Source organism: Marmota flaviventris, chromosome 10 (assembly GCF_047511675.1).
Source record: "Marmota flaviventris isolate mMarFla1 chromosome 10, mMarFla1.hap1, whole genome shotgun sequence".
Classification (NCBI taxonomy): domain Eukaryota; kingdom Metazoa; phylum Chordata; class Mammalia; order Rodentia; family Sciuridae; genus Marmota; species Marmota flaviventris.
The window spans coordinates 13,440,344-13,448,913 of record NC_092507.1 but is presented as its reverse complement, the minus strand read 5'-3'; the positions used below and the strand labels follow the sequence as shown (position 1 = coordinate 13,448,913).

The following is an 8,570-nucleotide window of genomic DNA, read 5'->3' as shown; positions in this document are numbered from 1 at the left end:
AACTTTTGATGAAGTGGGATTCAGATCTTGCATTTTCTACTTGCTTTCCATATGTCTTATGAGTTTTGTTCTTCAGTCTCTATGAATACCTTTTTTTGGGGGGGTGCTAGGTAGATATTTCCTAGTGTGACGTTCATTTCTTTGTTCTTGGTATTTTTTTAATTGTTTTATCAGCAGTTGCCCTTGGTATTACAATGAGCATCTGAAATTCAAATACTCGAGTCCAGGTCAATACCCACTTAATTTGGACAGTACACCTACCTTCACTCCCAGTTAGCTCTATTCTCTCCTTTGACAAATGACAACTTTATACATTGAAAGCTCTTCAGCAGCTTGTAGTTACCAATACATGCAGATGATTTTTAAATTGGATAAGCAAGGAAGAGAGTTACCAAAGACTACACTTACACTATATATATATAATGTACAGAATATATATTTCTGTTTATTTGTTTCTGGTTTGGGTACCAGGGATTGAACTCAGTAGTGCTTAATCACTGAGCCATATCTCTAGCCCTTTTTACTTTTTATTTTGAAACAGAGTCTTGCTATGTTGCTTAGGCCCTCACTAAGTTGCTGAGGTTGGCTTTGAATTTGTGATCTTGCTGCCTCAGCCTCCAGAGCCACTAGGATTACAGGCATGTGCCACCACACCTGGCTACTTACTCTATCTTGTATATTTGCATGGGCAGTGAATTTTATTAGTCCCCCATTTATTTATGTGGATTTGAGTTACTCTCTGATGTCCTTTCATTTCAGCCATTTCCTTTAGTATTTCTTGACAAATTCTCTGGGTTTTAATCTACCCTAAAAGGTCTTTCTGCTTCCGTCACCCAGGATAGTTGGGCTGGGTATAGAATTCTTGGCTGACATTCTTTTTCCATCTGCATTTTGAATAGGCCATGCCCACTGCCCTCTAGCTTGCATGGTTTCTGAAGAGAAATCAGCAGTTTATCATATTGAGGTTCCTGTGGGTGTGACAAGTCACTTCTGTCTTGTGGCTTTTGAGATTTTGTGTTTCTCTTTGGACAGTTTTACCGTGATGTGTCTTGATGTTCATTCTCATTTGAGTCGGTCTTCCTTGAAGTTGCTAAATTTCTTGGATGTGTAGATTATTGTATTTTTTGAAAAAATATCATATTTTGAAAGTTTTCTGCCATTATTTCTTCAGATGCCCTTTCTGTGTCCTTGTGTCTCTTCTCTGAGATGACCACTCTCTGTGTGTTGGTCTCTGAAGCCCTGTTCATCTGTCTTCATTCTTTTTTCTTTTTATTTCACCGAGAGGGTAATCTCAATTGACCCAACTTCAAGTTTTCTGATTCTTTCTTCTACCCATGTGACTCTGCTACTGAATCTTTTCAGTAAATTCTTCTTTATACTTTTCAACTTCAGAATCTTTAAAGATAATCTCTCTCTCTCTCTCTCTCTCTCTCTCTCTCTCGTATTTTCTCCTTCTTCACACATTGCTCTCATACTTTTCTTTTAATTCTTTAGAACATTTTTTTTTATGATTCTGATGAAAGACTTTTTTTCTAGTAAGTCCAATTTCTAATCTAGGGATTCTTCAAGGATAATTTTCATTGATTGCTTATTTCCCTGTGTATGTGGAGCCCCCAGTACTAGGGATGTTTTCCCCCAGTACTAGGGATTGAACTCAAGGGGTTTCTGCCACTGAGCCATATCCCTACCCCTTTTATTTATTTATTTATTTTGAGACCAGGCTTTGCCAAGTTGCCCAGGTTGGTCTAATGCTTGTGCTCCTCCTGGCTCAGCCTCTTCTGTCACAGGGATGTAGCATGAACCACTGTGCCTGGCTGGCCATGCGTTTTCATTTCTCTGTGTGCCATAAATTATGTTTGTTAAAAACTGAAAATTTTTAACAATGTAAAGTGGATACTCTGGAAATTGGATCCCCCCTCCCTTCAGTGTTTGTTCTAAATGCTGTCTCTCCCATTGCTAGTTTTATGACTTTTCTGAATGATCTAAAGCCTATGTTTCTGTCCCGTGAGGTCACTAAGCTCTCTGCTTGTTTAGCCTAGTGATCAGGTAAGGATTACACAGAGACTTTCTTATTGCCTTGAACCAATAAGTCTTCTACCTTTTCCCAAGGGGCTCTGCGTGACCTGTAATGCATGACTGTTTTGTCCTTCACGTCCAGCTTGGGCAAGGTCTCAGGTCATCCAGAGGTGCATGATTAGACCTTCCCCGATCTTCTCTGTGCACCTGCTAAGTTCTTAGTAATGCTGGAGGCTGCCAAAATCCCATTTGGACATCTCATTTCCCAGATTTTTTCTTTTTTAACTTTTGAACTGTCTCATTTGCTCCAATTGGCCTGTGCAGTATAATCATTGCTATTGTTGTTGTGGTTATCTTTAAAAGATTCTCTTGTATGGGGCTTTTTTTTTTTTTTTTTTTTTCCCAATGAGCAAATGCTGAGTCGGTTCAAATAATAAGTCTTGCAAGTAGGGCCTTTCCTGAGAGCTGCCCGACAGATAAAATAGTGATACCTCTCTGGAGATGGGGCTGTTTGAGGTGTTCCCAACCTAATCTGTGACCCCAGGGACTGATAGGCTGCTGGCTTTCTCAGCTCCTGGGTAGACAGCCTGTTGGTTTTCAAAGATAGCACAGAGCTGGAGAGAAAAGAACAAAAACAAGGAAAATTAAAATGCTACGAGGGTCACTGATCTTACCAAGATTCAGCTGTTTTCCTTGAATAAATGATCTTCAGATTGTTACTGGCTCTCAGTTAATTTACAGAATTCAGAAAGAGCTGATTTTGATAGTTTTTGCCAGGGTCCTCATTGCTCTATGGAGGAGTGGTTTATTGAAAATCAGAACAATTTTTTTTTTTTCGAGTCATGAATGACTTTTGGATTTTCTTTTTCAAATGATTTTTTTTTTGCCTCTATTGGGATGAGAAAATGATTGTTTTTGCTTAAGCGGTTTCTGTGATAAATGACTTAATAGATTTTCTAATATTGAAGTACCTAGCTGAGTTCCTAGGACAAGTTACCTGACTCCTGTGTGTTTCCAAACAGGGAATATAAGAGTTTATCTTCACTGATTCTAAGTGAGAAAAGAATTTAGAACAGCGCCTGGCACCTAGTACATCCTTGATGAAATCAGTATTGCCTTTCCATTCCCGCGGTAAAATGCACTCAGTCACGATAAAAATGGTCATTTTAAATATATCGCCACATTCAACTTGCTAGTATTTTTGGAACGTTTGCGTGTTGGGTGGTAAATGGGAGATTCATTTAAAATGCCCGATCTTTTATTGTTCTTGTCCAGTTTTGACAGCAGGGTTATTCTGACCTCAAAAAACAAGTTAGGTGTTAGAAGGATGTCCATTATGGGTACGTTATCGAGGGAAAGGGGACAGAGAAGAGGGAAGAGGTGACCAAATAGAGGGACGTCTGGAGAACTCCCCTCGAGGCTGGGAACAGCAAGGGGCCACTGGAGCCTCACATGCTGAGGGCCCGACCCCAGGCTCTTGTGGCCACCCCAGCAAGGTGGGAGGCCTGTGGTCTGCCCGCGTGGAGCATGAGGCTTCCTTGCTCCATCAAGGCCACCGTGCCCAGGTTTGGCAGAAACAGTGCAGCCGCCTGACTTTGAGGATGGTGTGGGCGTGGACGGGAGGCCATCGCTGGTCACTTGCCCTGGTGTTCTGGGGTGTTACGATCCTGGGACCCTTGAGGATAATCGGGGAAGTCTCGGTAACGGTGAAGACTGTACCCCTGCCTGTCCAGCAGGAGAGAAGCCTGGCGACATTTAAGTCTGACGGATAGAGAAAGAGAACAGGTAGCAGGTCCTGCCCCCCGAGATGTGGAGCCGACCTCCCCCCTGCAAGACTCCAGGGCTGCCCGATAGTCCTCTGTACCGGGATCCAATGCCTGAGATAAACACCTTAAAAGGAGGAAGGTTTTATTTTGGCTCAAAGGCTGTACGTCATGGTGTGGCCCGTGGAGGCGGGAACGGCTCACCTCCTGATACCGGGAAGGGAGAGAGGAAGAGAGCAGGGGCCACATCCCCTTCAAGGGCCGGTGATGTGACCTCCGTCCTCTGGGCTTCCCTTTCCAAGTGCCACCTCCCAGTAGCACTGAGCGGGGGACCAAGTCTGTGATTCCCGGGCCCCTAAGGGGACATTTCAGATCTGATCTAACAGCTGTGTCTCCGGATCATCTCCTACTGACGTGTCCCCTTTTCTAGGCTGTGAGCTCCCGGCGACCAGCTGTGGGCCATCTCTGCTATCCTGAAGAGCGGCCCCGTCCCCAGCGGACCCTTCACAAGTCCTTGGTGGAACCAAATGGGATACAGATAAAAGTCCCTTCGATGAGTTGAAAGCGCGTTTCTGAGTGAGGCTTTCAAGAGAAGAATCGTTCAGATCTGAAGAAACCAGCCACGCGGGCGACGCTGGACCTGCTGGCTCACAGCCATGCCAGGGAGCCTTCCTGGGCAAGGTGTTTGCAGGGGAAGAAGGACGCACGTGTGGCAGGCCTGGTCCCCACCGCAGCGGTGTTCCGAGGCGGGACTGGGGGACGCGACTGGATTGTGAGGCTCTGACCTCCTCAACCCACTGATAACTGAGCAGACTCTGGGGGGGGAGCTGTAGGCAGGGGGGGATCATGGCTGGAGGAAGTAGGTCACTGGCAACGTGCCCTTGGGGGCTGTATCGTGTCCCCAGCCCCTTCCTGTTCCCTCTCTCCTCCCCGATGCCCTGAGCGAGCGGCTTTCCCCCTCCAGCCCTCCCACCTCCGGCATCCTGCCTCGTCCCCGACCGACTCTGGAACTGAACCCTCCCAAACCAGAGCCCAACAGGCTGGTCCTCCTTTAAGTCGTTTCATTGGGTATTTTTTGTCACGGTGACAAAAGCTGGCTCAGGCTCCCTGGGAGGCTGCAAGAACAAGGCTGGCTTCCCAGACTTCCTGGCAGAGGGTTTTCAGATGTGATTTGGGTTCCGCCCGTCAGAGTCTCCTGTGCAAGACTTGGATTGGAACCGCTTTAAAGAGAGACAGACAGACAGACAGACAGAGGCAGGGCACAGGCCCCCCTCCAGTGGCACGGGCTGGGAAGAGACGGTGTGGTGATGCGGCTTCCCGACTCACTGGTTTCCTTGGCAACCGTGGAGGGGAGACCGGGGATGCTGGAGACGGGAGGTCCCCCCTTGGACTCAGCGCGGCGCCCGCTGCTCCTGTCCTCCCGACACTCGGAAGGCTCCGAAGGCCTGAGGAAAGCTCCCCCTCCGCCTCAATTGGTGCGAGCGAGGTTTCCGATATCCGCCACGGAATCCTCATAGGTGTAGACGCCAGATCTCAGGGAAATGGAAATCTGGGGTCCGTTATTTGATCTGATTGGACCTGAAGGCGACCGCGATCCCGTTGGCAGGAAGGGAAGGGCCTCGAGTCACTTGTCCATTAAGGGCACATGGTGGCGGGCCAGCGGACTGCTGTGCTGACCCGTTCAAGCAGGAATGGGGAGGACAGGCCTCGCGGGGCACATCAACCACTTCTAACCACACTGCTGAGTTTCAAGGAAAAACCATGACCTCAGGGCTTTGCATTAGGACCCCAGCTTTATAAGAACATCTGTGGCTGCCTCGGACATGACTTCGCATCTGGGTCAGCCACAGGAAGCAAAACTGCAGACGCGCTGCTTCGTAACCCCGAGGTTGCTGAACCCCAATACAGCTGCGTTCTCACCCCAGTAAGTCTCTTAGAGAGCCAGGCGGTGCGCTAGGAGAGGGGCCCTGAGCCGAAACTATTTTTTGGCCACTTTTACTGACAGAAGCGATCCCTGGTTTACCGAGTCCCCACCCGTGAATCCTGTCTTGTTGGGACATCTTGGAATGACCCTTGCCTCGCAAGGGGATACCGTGCTTCCTCTGGACCATCCCAGCACATGGTGGTGGAAGACAGATTCGGGCATCGAAGGCACCCGAGAATATTCTGTTAATTGACGTTGTCAGAAAATGAGGAAGTGGGGGCATGGGCCCCGAGGGTGTTAGACCAGGGAGGGAGAAGCATGATTTCAAATCACATTTCTAATTAATCCCGAGTTAATTGAAGGGGAAACTCACCACGGTATCGGGATTCGGTGTGCCGACTCGAGCAGCTGGGAGCTCTTACACTTGCTTGGCTCATGGGTGGTCTTCAAAGAGGGCGCCATGACCCCTTCCCTGTGTTCCTGACCTCCTGTAATCGCATCGTGTTGATTGGGGCCGCGCACGACTCACTGTAGCCAACAGGATGCAGCAGAAACGGAGACCGGGACATTCTGCTCTGTGCTCTTGGGAACCCTGGGCAGCCATGTAAGGACTCCCAACTATCCCCTGGGGACAGAGGTCACATGGAGGAGCCTGGAGGGCTCCTGAGGGAAGGGGTCGCAGCCCAGGGTGGGGTCTCCGCCCAGGACTGAACGTTGTTTGGTGGACCACGGAGGCTTCCCTCGTGGGAACTCGGGTCGGAGGTCTGGGTTTGCTTTGATGAGAGGAGATGGCAAAAGTAGCTCTGCTCAGAGACCCAGAGGGAAGCCTGGATTCTGGTGGCCCGGAGGAGGCATCCACAGCTCCGTGTGCCCAGCAGAGACCACAGGCCCGAGTCTCAGCCCTGGCCCGCAGGGGGGCAGTTCCTCCTCGTCCCCTCCTGATTGAGCTTTGAGTGTTGCTCCCAGGGACCTGGCCCGTGGAGAGGAGCTTTGGAGACCAAGGCACCAGGAGCGCCCCGCCAGCACAGGGGCCATTGCCAAGTCTGCGTCCTGACAGCCCGGGAGGAAGCTGGCGCCCTGTCCCCGCCGCCCCTTTCCGTTCTGGCTGGAGAGAGAGGCCTGGGAAGGGCCCGAGCTGTGGAATGGGCAGCGATGGCGTATTCTGCCTTCCAGCCGGAGTCCCGCATCCACTCCTCCACGGCCACCCACCTGGTCGTCAGAGCTGAGAGACGGACCCGTCAGCCTTTGAGAGAGAGCAGTGTGGGGTGCACTGGCTGCGATCCCCAGGATGGCCCCTCCAGAGCTGCACACATCGATTCCTGTGTGGGAAGTGCCGGCTCACGCCACGCCTGATGGCTTTGCTGATGGCTCTCTGGGGAGAGGACATGCCAGCTGACCTTCAGCCCAGGACAGGTGACTGGAAGCCCACTGTGGGAGTCACCCGAGACAGCCAGGAAGGGTTTCTCTCCTCTGTGAAGAACACCCTGCAGGTGCCACCTTCTTCCTCGGCACCCTGTGTCTGGGCCCCTTCCCGCCTCTCCTGAGGGCTGGTGCCCTGGGGGTGAGGTGCCATTGACCACCGAGGCCACGCCCCTTCTGTCTCGGGTCTCCAGCCCCCGAGCTCCCCTGTATGAACTCCAGGTTCTGGACCCGCCGGCCAGTGCCCTGAGCTTCTCTCCTACCCCTGAGGGCCTGGAAGGCAACGTTTGTGCCTCAGGGAGGACGTCAGATTTGGGGACTCAGGGGTCAGTTTGGCTATTTTACTTACCACTGGGGTGACCTTCACAGGCTCTTAAGCTCCGGGGCCCCAGGTGTTTTCCTCTGTAAATGGAAGGTCATCAGAACCTGCTCACAGAGCCACGGAACAGAGCAGGTGACACGGCACACGCACAAGGCCTTTGGAAATGATCAGCTCTGCTCTACGTAGGGTTACTGTCATCATTGTGCCTCGTCGTGCGCTGAGGACCGTGCATGAGCTCAGCCACCAGCAGTTCCTCTTTCTATCACGCTGTTGAGTGCCCCCCACCTGGGAAACAAGACCATGGAGGGCCAATGACTTGTCATCACCAGCATCTCCCACATCGTCACCAGGAGCAGCAGCAGTGTCACCGTTGCCATCATCGTCACCATCACCATTGTCATCGTCACCATCACCATTGTCATCGTCACCATCACCGCACACCATGTCTTGAACATTTACCAAACTATGTCCTTGGCATTGATTTTCACAACAGCCTTTCAGGTTGTGTCTGACTGTCACCCCTCTGTCCCAGTTGGGGAAACCACGGGTAGTCCAAGGTCGATCCACTTGCTTAAGATCCTACGGAAGTAAACTTGGGTGCTGGTTTTGTCACATGCCCTAAAACTGGAACGATACAGAGATTAGCACGGCCCCGCCCCGAGGATGATGTGCAGATTCTTGAAACGCTCCTGATTTTTTGTTTTGGAGAAGAATGTAGAATAGAGGTCGCCAGGGTCCAGGAGGAAGGGTGAGGGGACATGGGGACAGTTAGATAACAGGCCCCGGGGTACAGTGGAGGGGAGGAAGGCCACCTCCGTTCCAGAGCCCAGCAGGGGAACAGTAGCCTATGATTTATGATATATTTCAAAATAACTAGGAGAGTCCAAAGTTCCCAACACAGACAAATGATCAATGTTCGAGGAGATGGAGAGACCAATTACCCTGCTTTGGTCATTACGCATCGTCTACATGCATCCAATTATCCTGCCGTATCCTATAAATATGTACAAATGGTGTGTGCTCATTAAATTTTTTTTTTAATTTAAGGAAGTAAACTTGGCTTGTTGGAAAATTAGAAAACATGTTTGCTGCCTCTTCTTTCTCATCAACCTGAGAACTAACGACT

At 50.2% G+C, this 8,570-nt stretch overlaps 1 pseudogene; it reads left to right on the top strand.

Moving 5' to 3' along the window:
- The first annotated feature begins 8,041 nt into the window (after positions 1 to 8,041).
- On the top strand, positions 8,042 to 8,142 carry LOC114105468 (U6 spliceosomal RNA; annotated as a pseudogene).
- Positions 8,143 to 8,570: the final 428 nt, after the last annotated feature.